Below are 14858 nucleotides of genomic sequence, written 5' to 3' on the forward strand. Positions count from 1 at the left end.
ACCCTGGTTAAGTCATTTGTTGCCATGGATTGTAATGTTCATGTGAAGGCATTGAATTCTCTTCATTGTAAGCCACCAAGACCCTTTTTTGGCTCTAGTGCAACAGAAAATGCCACAGAGAGTCCCTTTGCTGCCAAGAATAGAGAAATCATGGAAGCAGAAGTGAAATTTAAAAAGACAAAAGGGGGAGAAGGTAACTCTGCTGCTGATGTGGTTTCTGTGATTTGAGGTTTATTGCTTTCACCTTGAGCATCATGGGTCGTAATCTTTAGTTTTGTTTTAATCCTTGTATGCCAGCCAAAGTCACTGCTGTGAGATGGGCAGCCACATAAATCACTGAAATAAAATAAATAAATGAACTTACAAAATGATCCTATTGCTTGACCCATAAATTTATTTCTTCATTCATGCAATTGCACAGAGTGGTTGCTTGGCAACAGCAGTAGCACCATGATATATATTCAACCAGCTTATTTTGAGCAACTGTAGGCTGGCCTGTCGGGAGAAAGGGATCCATCTCTTCAGCTATCAGCTTTGCCTCTTATACCTCCTTCTCTATTGATCTGACAGATGCAGGGAGAAAAGGTACCTAATTATAATGGAAAGGTAGAAATGATTAAATTATGCAATCTTTTCCTCCAATTCTTGATATTTTGAAGAGTAAGAGGCTTGTTTTCCCCAGATATGTGACATCTGGCTTGTATGTAGACCTAGGTACCCAAAGTCACTCTTGTTCTTGTTACAAATTTACCTCTGTGTTGAGAAGATCAGCTGAGATTCTATTTCTGGTGCCTTTCTCTTTTGAAGGAAAGAAGGCAGAGACTGGAATGGGAGGGGTTTTCCCATCAATACATTATTTTTCAAGCCAGAAATGTTCCCAAGGCAGCATATGAAATATTAAAAACCAATTAAACCCTATAAAGATATAAAAAATAGAACAGACAGGAACAGTCAAAGACCAAATTAATCATTCAGTTTACCAGCCAATTTAAATCTAGAATAGAGGAAGAAAAGATGGAAGGATTTTCAACAAACCTGTCAAACTTTGGAACCACTGGAAAAATGGCTCTACTTTCACATGACACACTAAATCTGATCAGTTAAAATCTTTTTTACAGTAATTTTATTAAAGATTACAATTACAACAGTAAAAACTAATACAAACTAAAAGAAAAAAAGAAAAGGTGCAGAAAAGAAAGAAAAAATAGAGAAATAGAAAAGAAAGAAAAATAAGAACGTAGTAAAGAAAAAGAAAAGAAACATATAAAGAAGTGACTTTTCCCTTCATCACAACAAGTATAAACAAGTTTAGTAACTAATCACCTTCTCTCAAAATACAACAAATGACCTCTTCTTCCCATATCCCATCTCTTATCTATAAACAAATCCTTAAAATCTCATCATTTCAGTCCTGATGTCAGCAAAAGTCCATGAAGGGTTACCAGAGATAATGACATATCTATTTTAACCTTGATCAAATAAGCCAACTTATTCGTTTTGTTAATGTAATGATGGCCCAGCCCAAATACTCAGACTCACAAGGGATTGCTAAATGAAATCTGATTTATTTAGGAACTTAAGGCAAATACAGAGAAAGCTGAGAATGAGCAAAAGCGCGCCAAATACAAACTTAAAACTCCTCCAGTGCACACGTGTCCCGCCCCCGTTACAGCAGCCCCGCCCGGTCCAGGTGCTAGCAAACATCAGACGTGCTAGCCTGGGAAAGCAACCTTGAACATAACAGATAATAGGGAAACATTCCAAAGCAAAGCCAAGAGATAAGCAGTGCCATCCTCCCATGAGAAATGAAACACGCAACCAATTAATGACATGAGAAACGTTACGATGTCTCGGAGGCATTGAAACGGCGAACATGACATACCGCCCCCCCAAAAGAAAATCAGGGCCCCGGTTTCGTTGGATAAGCAGAGTGAAAACGGGCAACGAGGATAGGAGAAGCCATGTCTGGTGCTGAGACCCATTCGGGATGGGGAAAATGCTTCCAACGAACTAAATACTGCAGCGTATTGCGAAGGCGTCTGGAATCTAAAATTTCTTTAACTTCAAAGTGTTGTTGCCCATCAATCATGATGGGGGTTGGAGGTGGAGGTTGGTCATGCCAGCGATCAGAACGAATAGTCGGTTTGAGCAAACTGCAATGAAAAACAGGGTGTAAGCGTTTGAGGTTATGCGGCAAGTCAAGTTTAAAAGTCACAGGGTTAATCTGAGCGAGAATAGGGAAGGGACCCACAAACTTAGGTGCCAACTTCTTAGAAGGCTGTGAGGACTTGATAAACTTAGTGGACAGGTAAACCAAGTCACCAACTTGAAAGTCCAGCTGAGGGGCACGTTTTCTGTCAGCAAAATGTTTGTAATCCAATTGGGCATCAGCTAGAGCTTTTTGAATCATTGGCCATGAGTCTGACAGTTGTGTGGCCCAATCTCCCGGTGAGGTAGATCCGGTAGAGGGTGAGGTAGATCTGGCAGGGGGTTGGGGCAAATCCGGGATGGGTACGAAATCTCTACCTTGAGCCACGCGAAATGGGGTTTGGCCCGTGCTTTGGTGGACCGCATTGTTGTAAGCAACTTCAGCGAAGGGGAGGAGGTCCACCCAATTGTCTTGTTGATAATTCACAAAAGCCCGAAGGTATTGCTCCAGAGTAGAATTTAAAGCCTCCGTGGCCCCATCCATCTGGGGGTGCCACGCCGTGGACAAGGCTTGTTTTGTGCCTAGCAGTTTGAGGAAAGCCCGCCAAAACTGCGAGGTAAATTGTGTGCCCCTGTCCGAAATTAAGCGAGAGGGACATCCGTGTAACCTGTACACGTGTACAAGAAACAGGCGGGCCAATTGCCGTGCCGAAGGAATGGACACGCATGGGATGAAGTGGGCTTGTTTTGAAAAATAGTCCTTGACCACCCAGATGACAGTCTTGCGTTGGCTGGGGGGTAGTTCAACAATGAAGTCCATGGAGATTTCATCCCAAGGGCAAGCTGGGGTAGCTACGGGTTGCAGCAGCCCCTGGGGTTTACCCACTTTGCGTTTGGACATCGCGCAGACAGCGCAGGAGGCAACATATTCCTTAACATCTTTGCGCAAGGTGGGCCACCAGAACTGCCTCCGAACTAGGTGCAAGGTTTTTACAAACCCAAAATGTCCTGCTACCTTGTCATCGTGTGAACGGAGTAACACCTCTTTCCTTAAGCTTTCAGGCACGTAGAGGCGGTTGGATTTCCAAGCAAGTCCCTGGTCAAAAGTAACATTGTTCATGTTTGCAAGCAACCAAGTATCAGTTTTTAATTCCTTGAGAAACTTTTGTTGCAACGGGGAAGAAATTGACAACGGCGCCGGCTGCCCGGTGTCTGGAGGGGTGGGCTGTTGCGTGCGCATTTGACTCCGTGTCACCGCCTGCATGCCCAACTGGGGCGCTGTCCACAGGGTGCTTACCACTTCTGGTGCTGCCCCGGAATCCTGAGGTTGTCGTGACAACGCATCAGCTAGGAAATTCTTTTTCCCCGGAATAAACTTCAGTTGAAAATTGAAGCGATTGAAGAATTGAGCCCAACGGACCTGTTTCGGGCTCAGTTTGCGAGGGGTGCTCAAGGCTTCTAGGTTTTTATGGTCTGTCCAGACCTCAAAAGGGTGATTCGCCCCTTCTAGCAAGTGCCTCCAAGTCTCTAACGCTGCTTTTACTGCAAAAGCCTCTTTCTCCCATACATGCCAACGCCTCTCAGTCTCTGAGAATTTGCGGGAGAGGTAGGCACACGGTTTTAGGCATCCTGCCCCGTCCGCTTGCATCAACAGTGCCCCAATAGAAAAATCGGAGGCATCAGCCTGCACCACGAACGGCTTCGTGGGGTCAGCGTGTTGCAGAATTGGCTCTTTGGTGAAAGCTGCTTTGAGCCGCTCAAATGCCGCCTGGCAGGCAGGCGTCCAGCGCAGCAGCGCTCCTGGGTTTTTTACTCTCCGAGTATCCCCCAGCCCCTTGGTTCGAAGCAGCTCTGTTAGGGGCAGGGCAATTTCAGCAAATCCCCTTATGAATAATCTGTAATAGTTACTGAACCCCAGGAAACTTTGAAGTTGCCTGCGTGTGCGAGGGCTTTCCCAGTCCACAACTGCTTGCACCTTCGCAGGGTCCATTTCAATGCCCTTATCCGAAATTCGATACCCTAGGTAGTCAATTTGCATCTGGTGAAAGGCACATTTAGACAATTTGGCATACAATTCTGCGTTCCGGAGCTTGGCCAGCACCCGTTTTACTAGGGATACATGTTCTTCCATAGTTTCAGTATAAATCAATACATCATCCAAATACACCAATACCCCTTTGAATAAATGCTCATGAAGTACTTCATTGATTAATTGCATAAACACCCCAGGGGCCCCAGCCAAACCAAAAGGCAACACCTTATACTGAAACGCTCCCAACGGGCAATTGAATGCCATTTTCCACTCATCCCCCTCCTTAATACGTACACGGTAATAGGCTTCTCTTAAATCGAGCTTAGAGAATATTTTGCCCTTTGCCAGATGTGACAACATGTCTTTGATCAAGGGCAAGGGATATTTATTGGAAATTGAGACGGCATTTAACCCACGGAAATCTGTACAGAGTCTCAATGTCCCATCCTTTTTAGGGCGGAAAAGGACCGGTGCCCCTACCGGCGAATTCGCTGGCTCGATGAATCCCCGCGCCAAGTTTTTGTCCACAAACTCCCTTAACAGAGTCAGTTCCTTTTGGGTCATGGAATAAATCTTTGGCTTGGGCAATTGGGTGTTGGGCAGCAGCTCAATGGCACAGTCCGTTTTCCGATGAGGGGGCAATTGATCCGCCTCCTTTTCGCCAAACACATCAGCAAACCTCTGATACTCAAGCGGCAAGCCTTCCAGAGGAGGGGCCGGGCAATGCGGAGTCGCAGCTGCCGCTACCCCCACCATCTCCCCTGGAGTACCCCTCCCGTCTGGCGCTTGGTAGAAGCCATCCCTAAAAGTGATAGTTCGGTAAACCCAGTTTATTTGAGGGTTCTGCTGAACCAACCAGGGTACCCCCAAAACCACCAAGGGACCCCCCACCGGAGCTACAACAAAGGACAAATTTTCCCGGTGGCTGCCCAGCTGCAAAGCCACACGTCCTGTGAAGTGGGTGACCGGTTTGCCCCCTGCCGTGGACCCATCCAGCTGCGTAAAGGCGATGGGTCGCTGCAGGAGGAATGTGGGTAGTTCCAGAGTGGCTACCACATCGGGGTGCATCAAACACCTGGAACACCCCGAATCAATCATGGCCCACACTTCCACAGTCTTGGATCGGGAACTTAATTCCAACTTCACTGTGAGAATGCGGTAACTGCCACTCACCGATGAAGGCTCGCGCCCTTCTTCCACCACCTGCCCCGCGGCGCCCTTTAAAGCAGGTGGCTGCCGTTTCCCGCCGGCTGCAGTAGTTCGGGCTCCCCCTCATCCTCGAAGAACATCACCTCGTCTCCCTCGGTTTCCGCCACCGCTGCTTTCTGCTTGCTGGGTAGAGAAGGGGACTTCGTCGCCAGCTTCCCTGGCCGGTCTTCCCCCTTTGGCTTCGGGCACGCCGCCACGCGATGGCCCTCCTTACCACATCGCAGACACTGGCCCTTCGCATACCGCTTCTCGCGCTCCTCGTCCCAAGCTCGTTGTCCGGGCCGCCCCCCAGTGCTCGATGGGCGACTGGGTTTCGTCTCCCGCCCCGCTTTGGCAGCTCTTCGATGTGCAAAAGTCTCATGGGCGTTCTCAGCTCTTCCCGCGAGCTGGATCCACTCGTACAAGGTGTAAGGGTCGTCCCTCCCCAGGGACCAGCGCAACACCTCGGTGTTCAGGCCATCCTTGAATAACTCAATGATGGTGGCTTGGGACCAGTCCTCTACTTTCCCAGCCAGCGCTTTGAATTCTAGCGCGTAATCAGCCACGGATTTCGACCCCTGCTTGAGTTCTTTCAGAGCCCGCTTTGCCCTCTCTTTCGCCAGGGGATCCTCAAAGTGTTGCTTCAATGCCCAGAGGAACTCGCTAAATTTCTCCAGTTCGGGCGCTTCCGACTGGCACATCTGGACATACCAGTCTGCCGCCCTCCCTTTCAGTTTGGTGGCAACGGTGAGAATCTTTGCCTTTTCCGATTGAAAAAGCGACCCCCATTCCTCCATGTATGCTTTTGCATTCGTCAGGAAAAAGGAGAGTTTCGTTGGATCCCCATCGAACTTGACAGGGAAGTCTCTCATCCCGCCTCCCGACGGGCTGCGCCCCAACCTCGGGGCTGCGGCGGGTGGTGCTTCTCGGGGTGCCGGCGGTGCCAGGGCGGGGGTTAGCCGCCCTGGTAAGGGGGCAATTTCCATCTGGACCGATTGGTCTCCCTCTCGCACCCGCGCCGTCCGCCTCTGCTCCGGGGACTGCCCGTGGGACGAGGGAGTCGAATGCCGTTGGCTTGACCCCTCCCGAGTCTCCCTCAACGAAGTCACGTCGAGACTCAGCTGCTTCAGGATGGTCTCCAACGAGTCCATCTTCGACTCCAGCACCCGGATACGATCCGGGGTGGGGGAGCCCTCCGTCGGCTGCACCTGGACTGTGGGGGATAATGGGTACCTCTGCCTCCATGACGGACCTCCCGCCACTGAGACATCCCCTTGGGTCTCGTCCCAGGTGACCAGTTCACCCGGGGTGGTTACTGTGGTCTCCGGGGCAGTTTTCATGCCCCCGACTTCACCGTCCGACTCCGAGCTCGCCTCTTCCAGGATGGCTGACAGCTCTCCCACTTGGGACGGTTGGGCGGGTTGCCTCACGGTTGAGTCCGGCTCCCCTTCTTCCATCATCACGATATCGGGTTCGGTCATCGCCGGCGCTCTCCCTCACAGGGTTAGACACTTGCCCAATCCTGGAAAGGGGCCAGCGGAGTTGGGATCTTAGATTCTCAGCTTTATGTAATGATGGCCCAGCCCAAATACTCAGACTCACAAGGGATTGCTAAATGAAATCTGATTTATTTAGGAACTTAAGGCAAATACAGAGAAAGCTGAGAATGAGCAAAAGCGCGCCAAATACAAACTTAAAACTCCTCCAGTGCACACGTGTCCCGCCCCCGTTACAGCAGCCCCGCCCGGTCCAGGTGCTAGCAAACATCAGACGTGCTAGCCTGGGAAAGCAACCTTGAACATAACAGATAATAGGGAAACATTCCAAAGCAAAGCCAAGAGATAAGCAGTGCCATCCTCCCATGAGAAATGAAACACGCAACCAATTAATGACATGAGAAACGTTACAATGTCTCGGAGGCATTGAAACGGCGAACATGACAGTTAAAAGAATTCAAAACAAAAATATTTTCCCATGGGAAGAATTCTTTATAATTAATTCCAAAATCTTATTTCAAATTTATCTGGACCCTTAGTCCATTTGTAACTTTCTAAAATCAATGTTTTAATCATCCTTTTGCTGTTTATTCAAAAAAAAATTTTTTTACAAAATGTATTTGTATTTAAAACATCTTTCATTGTAATGGTATGTGGGAATGACCTTGGGAGACGGGGGGTGGGGGGGAAGAGATGCTGCCTAGGAAATGATCAGATGGGGTGGGGGGACCCATAGCTGCATAACAGGGAAAGAAAGAAACTCAGGATCCTCCCTAACTTATCAGGTGATAAAAAGAGGCGGTGGGAGATTTATATATTCAGACCTGCAAAATTCTGTTAATGTAGCCTTAGAATAAAGTAGAATTAGCTCATCTGGTCATGCTTCCTGTCTGGTCTACCTGGGAAGGTTGACATTCACTAAGGATTGAAGGAAACTCATCCAGTGCTATAAAACATGCAAATCCAAAGGTTCCTAATAGCTGAAAAGCAGTTAATAAGCATTTTCCAAAAGTAATTAGAAAAGGAAGTACGCAAACTTAGTGTCCTTTCAAAGGTGCCAACTGCGGTTTGAGCAAGATGGCTATTCCCTCGTCTCCCAGAGCTTTAAACCCACCAGAGACCACTCTCTTGCAGTCTCTTTGTGAGGAGCAACTGTCTGGAGCACTTGTGGGTGATCTCACATTCTCTCCTTGTCCGGAGAGGAATTATCAAAGAGCTGGTCTACTCGCCAACTCTTCATTTCACAGCTTTTCACAGAGCCGTCTTCAGTCTGCCATTTCTTCCCCGGAAGTCTGATCAGTTAAAGATCTTACAGTTGCATAAGTACATCATGTTAAGCATGGTTAATTTTAACATTGAAAGTTGGTGGTGTTTTGTTTTTGTTTTTTTGGGGGGGGGTGAACCCAGTCCATTTTAGTAAGTTTTTTGGTTCATTGTACTGTGTAATCCCTTAAAAGCAAGTCAGTTCTGTAACTGAGCTAGATCTGTCATATGAACCCACCCTGAGTTCTTGCTCACATCTTAATTAATTAATTAATATTTAGTAATATTAATCATGTCTTATATTGAATTTTTGTGGAATTCCCTGAAAGCCATTGGTTGAAGAGTGATACATAAATGCTTTATAATGAAGAAGTACTGTGTATTCATTCATTCATATCTAGAGGTAGATAAATAGAGCTATAGATATGAATATCTATACTTGTTGCATTGAAAAAATGAATGCAATAAGAAACATGGTCAGATCTACCAGCATACTTAGATCTACCAGTATACTCAGATCAAGAAACATACGCAGATTAGATATCATACTACTGCATAAGTATATTTTTAGCTCATGCCTCCCCTTCCACCACAATTTCTCTCTCTCTCTCCTACCAGACATTTAAACCTTGTGTTTCTACAGTATGTTTCAGTGCCCAAGATGGCTTACTTAAAATTAGACAGCAAAGCAAATAAACTTTCCTGCAGAGACCCAAATGGTGGTTATAAATGAGAAGACCTTGTCTCCTATCACCCTCTAAGTCTAAAAACTGGGCTACTTAGCACAGTGCCTCTGTTGATCTCTCCAAGACGGACAAATTCGTGTGGAGGAACTCAACCCAACATATATTATAAATGTAGTTACATTAAGTAGAGAAGTAAAATCAATGGTCTGTTCATACACTAGGTTAGTTCACTCAACTTGGTAAGTGGTAAACTACATGAATTGTAGATTTGCACATATTAAGCTACAAAAAATAAAGGAAGAAGAAAGCTAAGGAGAAGAGTGGGGAAAGGAAGAAGGTAGGACAAGTAAGGCTGAGAAAGGCTTTTTCTCAAAGTGTTGCATTATAAAGAGTTTTAAGTTACAACTTACCCTAGAATCTGTGTTAAGACCCCCTAAGAAGGACACAATACAAGTAGTCCTCACTTAATGACCATTTGTTTAGTGGCAGTTAAGACTTATGACAGTACTGGAAAAATGATTTGCAGCCAGTCCTCGCACTTATGACCATCACAGCAACCCCACAGTCACATGATCACGATTTGGGTGCTTGGTAACCAGTTCACATTTACGACTGTCACAGCATCCTGCAGTCATGTGATTGCCATTTTCAGCCTTCCCAGCTGGCTCCTGGCAAGCAAAATCAATGGGGAACCGTGTGATTCACTTAACAACCATGTGGCTCACTTAATGACCATGGTGATTTGCTTAATGACCGCCGCAAAAAAGGCTGTAAAATCAGGTCAAATTAGCTTAATGAGTGCTTCACTTAGCAACTGAAATTCTGGTCCTAATTGTGGTTGTTAAGTGAGGACTACCTATAACCACAATAAGTAGTAGGTCTGTTCACTCCCACCCCATCCTTTATTCCAGTAGAGATTTAGGAGCACTACAGTTGGTTTGAATAAGCATGTAACATATAATTTTGTCTCATTAACAAATATGATGTAGAGGAAATTATTTATTGTTAAAGTTTCTTTTTCTTCAAAAACATTTTAAAATTTTTGTGGTGCATGTGTTCTCATTTGATTAGTCTTAGAAAGATTCCATTATTTTTAGAAAGCAGAGATTGAACATTTATACAACATTTAATAGGATGAGATGGAGAAGGGCAAAATTTGCATCCAATTATTACTCCAGGAGAAGAGACCAGAATGAATGTCAATGTGCAAGAATTTAAAAATAGATCTAAACCCATCAATGAGCCATTCATGGCTTGAGGAAGCAGATGCTTAGCGCCCTCTGCTGGGATGCTGGAAAACAGTATAAAACTCTGAAACAAATACAGTTACAACAAAGTACAATGCAGAGCAGGTTGGGCAGAAGTAGATTGGAACTGAGGGAAGGGGGGAATACTGCCTGTATTCACATTTAATCAAAATTTAATTAAAAAGAAGCCTTAAACCAGTCTGTTAAAAAAATTAAAATCTAATTTCAATTGTAAATATGATTTAAAAGACCAATTATAGGGTTTTTTTGTTTTTGTTTTTTTAACTTTCCTTAAAAGGCATTTTACCTGTGGCACTCATATTCTAATGTCCCATTTGAATCTCATGCAATTATTACTAGAAGCAGGAAAAACGTAGTAATTTATTACCATGAGGTTGACTGTCAGATTTCGTTTTTGAGGTAGGAGGAATTGTTGTGCATCTCAGACTCTAAGGCAACCTTTTCTACGTGATGTTCTCCAAACGTATTAGGACTACAACTTCCAGCATGTAGTATCCATAGGAGCTGTAGACTAACACATCTGGAAAACTCCAGGTTGGGGGAGGTTGCTTTATGGCAAAACTAACATCAAAAGTCTGAGTCATCTGGAAGGCATTAAAAGCAGTCTTTCTCCAGCTGGCCAGAAACTGCAACATTTATTGATTCTTTAATTCACTATCCTACCTGTAAAATAAAAATAGTTCTTAAGATAGCAAAGAGTGCAACTCAAGTTATTATTTATTATTATTATTGCATTAAAAATAAAATAGAAACACAGCAAATCAGAACACGTAATAAGTAATAATAGTACCTTCCAGATCAAAAACTACTTCTGTAACAAATCCAGGTTTACTTGGAAGAACACTGTCTAATACGTGATCTCCCTCCTTCACTCATTGAGATTGCCTAAGGAAGTTCACCTATAATTATTGCAGGCTCATGTCATCACTTGGGTGGGGCTAAGACTTTTCTAAGATTATTCTGGTACTCTGGAATCAGCTAGCTGTTGATATTTTTGTAATTTTTTAAAGCAGTCTTAAAATCTATCTTTTAGAACAAGCTTTCATTTGCTATAAGGCAGCCTGCCTTTTATGGCAAGTAAGGAGTTGCTAGAATTAACTCCCACATTTCACCACGCATACAGGTATGAAATCAGTTAGGTAAATTCACAAGAATCTAAGAACTCTTGATAAGTAGTTCTTTAGTGAATAAAGGTTAGGAAGCCATAATCAAAGCCCTAACAGAGAAACAATATTCAAACCCTTTTGCTCTTTTTTCATATTCTTACTTCCTTTTTGGGGACAGGATGGCCAGGTCCATCTGTTTTATTTTTGCAATGATCAGATTTTCTATCATGTTTTTTACTGACTGTGTGAGAACTGTCATGATTACTAAAAAGCATTACACAAAAACTTGGATTGACCCACCATGATGGGTGATGGAAATCAATATCTATAAACCCATCTGGCGATCACCATTGAAAATTGTGATTTTGAATATAAGAGGAATAAATGAGGAAGAGCATTCATTAATGAAAGAAAGAAAAATACATATATTGTGTGTTTATGCAGCAGAGAAAAAATAGTGATGTAATAGATGTTAATGAAGGTGGCTTGATTTGGTAGAACTGAATGGATGAATAAATGCAGGAAGATGAAAATGTAGGTTTAATTATAAATGAAAGTGCTGAAATGAATGTCAGAAAGAAGGAACTGGTGTCATCTAGATATATATACAAAAGTAGGAATCCATAGATTGGTGATAGTTGCATGTTATACTTCAGTGAATGGTGAAAATGGAAGAAACAGAGATGGATTTGGGGTAAAACAATGCAACATTCTGAATGAATGCAATAAGGGAAAAAATTATTCTGTTGACATGTGCTTTTCCTAAAATACAAAAGAAATGATTGGAGGCCCAAGAATGATTGCGAGTGATGACTAATGAGCATTTTGCTTAAAGTCTATTTCTTTCAGATATATAATTTAAACATAAGTCTATTCAAATGTACACATGGCAAAGGATGAATATAAGTCTAAAAGTAGCTTGAGTTGACTGTTTATGATTAAAGGTTGAGAGTCTCTTTAATTGGGACAGAACATTGCTTGTAGCATCAAGAGTGAATCATGGATATGGAAGAAAAAGAAACAAGTGAAAAAAATGACTGCAGAAAGATTGTGTGTCCTTATTAAAAAGTATAGAAGATGGATTAATCACCCAAAAGAATGGGTGAAAATGAACGTAAGAAAAGAGGATGTGGATGCTGTCTGGAATAGACTGAAAATAATGTTATAGATTGCCACAGGAGTGTGTGATGTTATACAAATGGGAAGCATGAAAAAAGATCCTTGGCTGAATGAAGTAAAAGAAGCTTGGATAAGGGGAAATATATATTAAAAGAATGATTGCTGAAAAAATAAAGATAAAAGTAAAATATTGTATAATACATGTAAAGAGAAAATATAGTTGCAAAGAATGTAGTCAGAGAAAGCAAGGAATGGCTAAGACTGAAAAAAAAAGCAGAGAAAATGGAGAGGAATTTTAACGGAAATAAACTATTTTGGAAGAGGGTGAAAAGGCTAAACAAGGAGGCTTCAGCAGAGTGAATGGGACTGAAAATTAGAGTGATAACACTGGATAAAACAGGGATGAGGGAATGTTGGAAGAAGTATTTAGAAATAAATATGGGAATGATAGCAATATGTTGAACAATGAAAATGAAATGAATGCTATAAATGTTAGTACCCAAGAAAAATGGATGAAAAGGAAGACATAAACGCTAGGACAATGTCATAAAAGAGCTCCAGGTGTAGACAGTGTAACTGGATAAATGTTAAATATGGATGTTGTTTGCATATGGAGTAGCTATGCAGCTTGTTCATTGTATATATGAAAACAGCATCTGTGCCTTATATTTGGAAGAATGCTATTGTTTCCCTACATAAAGATAATGATGATAAGCTATATTTTTTCCCTATGCAAAGGAAAGAGAATCAGAAGCTTCAGGGCACAGGAGGGGACAACTACCAAAATTTGGAAAGTGCCATGTGCCTTTATGCCAGGCAGAGTATCTACGGAACAAATTTTTGTTCTTCAGCAGGTCATTGAGAAATATATGAATGTAGGAAAAATTATTAATTTAGAGAAAATGCATGGTAAATGAATAGGCTTAAATTATGGACTGTTAAGTGTGACTATGGATTTCAAGGTTGGTTGCTGAATACAAGAACAGTAATGAAAGCATTTTAATTAATTGAATGCTTAGTGAATGGTCTGATATTGAGCAGGATGGAAGGCAAAAATGTGTGATTTCCCCTTGGCTGTTTAATGTATTTATGGATACATTGAGAACAGGACTGAAACACTTTTAACATAAGAGGAGCCCTAGTGGATCAAACCATCCAGTCCAGCACTGTTATTCCCAAACTTTCACAAATTGGATGCAAAAAGCAGTATTTTTGTCCTGTGGTGGCAACTAATATTCAGTGACCTGCTGGCTCTAAATGTGGAAGATGCCTATAACCATAGCAGATATTACCATTTTAGTCACTTACCACTATTCCTTTGTGTGATTATAATGTACATTTAAATATTGAAGCTAAGAAAAAGTGAAACTTTGGTCTCTATGTGTAATGGTATGTGGGAATGACCTTGGGAGATGGGGGAAAAGATGCTACCTAGGGAATGATCAGACAGGAGGGGAGGAGCCCGCAGCTGCATAACTGTGGTGGATTTCAGTAATGCTGCTGGTTCTCAGGAAGGAGGGAGCTCATTCCAAGAAGGGGGACAAGAGGAGCCATAGTCCAGGAGGCGATTGTGGGAAAACTAAAAGGTTCAGAATAGCCTGACCCTAGAACCTTCCCAGGTTATTTCCCCTTCGGTTAGATAGAGTAGCTTTAGTCAGGCAAGATTCTGTCTATATGGCATTAGCAAATAAAGAACTGAAGTTTGGCTGGACTGATTCTTGGTCATTCTTGGGCTGGTCCTGACAATAACAGGAAGAGAAAGAAACTCAGAAAGAATCCTCCCTAGCTTATCAGGTTGTAAAAGGAGATGGCAGAAAATTTGTTCTTTCAGACTTGCAAGATTCTGTTAACATAGCCTTACAATAAAGTAGAATTAGCTCATCTGGTTGTGTTTCCTGTCTGGTATACCTGTGAAGGCTGACACCATGAGATGATAGGGCCTTTTCCAATTCAAACAATTTAGAACAACTTTAATTCCTATAATTAAACAGGAGTTTTGGCCATCCAGCTAGAGGACCCCAAAGAATTAAGGGGACCAGATTGGGAAAGAACGACCCGGACTACACTTGAGTAACTCAGTTCCCACACTGAGCTTGAATAAACCACAACTGTTGTGTTCTTATACCATACTATGTTACAGACGAATAAACTACCACATTTGTGAACCAAGTCTGCATCAACAAATATTGGGGGTTTGAAGAAACTGTCCTCCACCTCTATTCAGACTAGATATTTTAAAAGGAATATTAAGTCCCTTGACTAGAAAGAACAAGAGAAATAAATATTAAAAATTAGAATCCCAATGAATGGATGGGGGGGACCAGAGTACATAGCATTTCTCTCAAAAGCCCAATCTTAATTCATCACAGCTGAATGGGGCATTCAGTAAAATAGTAAATTATATCTTTTAGATGCTACACATGGATAGGCTGACCATACATACCGTTTTGAATGGGACGGTCCCGTTTTTTTAACATTTCCTGATCGTCCTGTTGTTTTAATATAAATGTCAATTTTGTCCCATTTTTAAAAAAATGTTGGAGCCGTTACTG

At 42.8% G+C, this 14858-nt stretch overlaps 1 long non-coding RNA gene across 1 annotated transcript; it reads right to left on the reverse strand.

The window, feature by feature from the left end:
• Positions 1–371: 371 nt before the first annotated feature.
• Positions 372–9730, reverse strand: LOC134501336 (uncharacterized). Its single transcript, XR_010068343.1, has 2 exons — positions 9317–9730; positions 372–553 (listed from the first exon to the last, which is right to left on the reverse strand). It is a non-coding gene; the product is annotated as an uncharacterized LOC134501336 (long non-coding RNA).
• Between the last annotated feature and the right edge of the window lie 5128 nt (positions 9731–14858).

Source organism: Candoia aspera, chromosome 7 (assembly GCF_035149785.1).
Source record: "Candoia aspera isolate rCanAsp1 chromosome 7, rCanAsp1.hap2, whole genome shotgun sequence".
NCBI lineage: Eukaryota > Metazoa > Chordata > Lepidosauria > Squamata > Boidae > Candoia > Candoia aspera.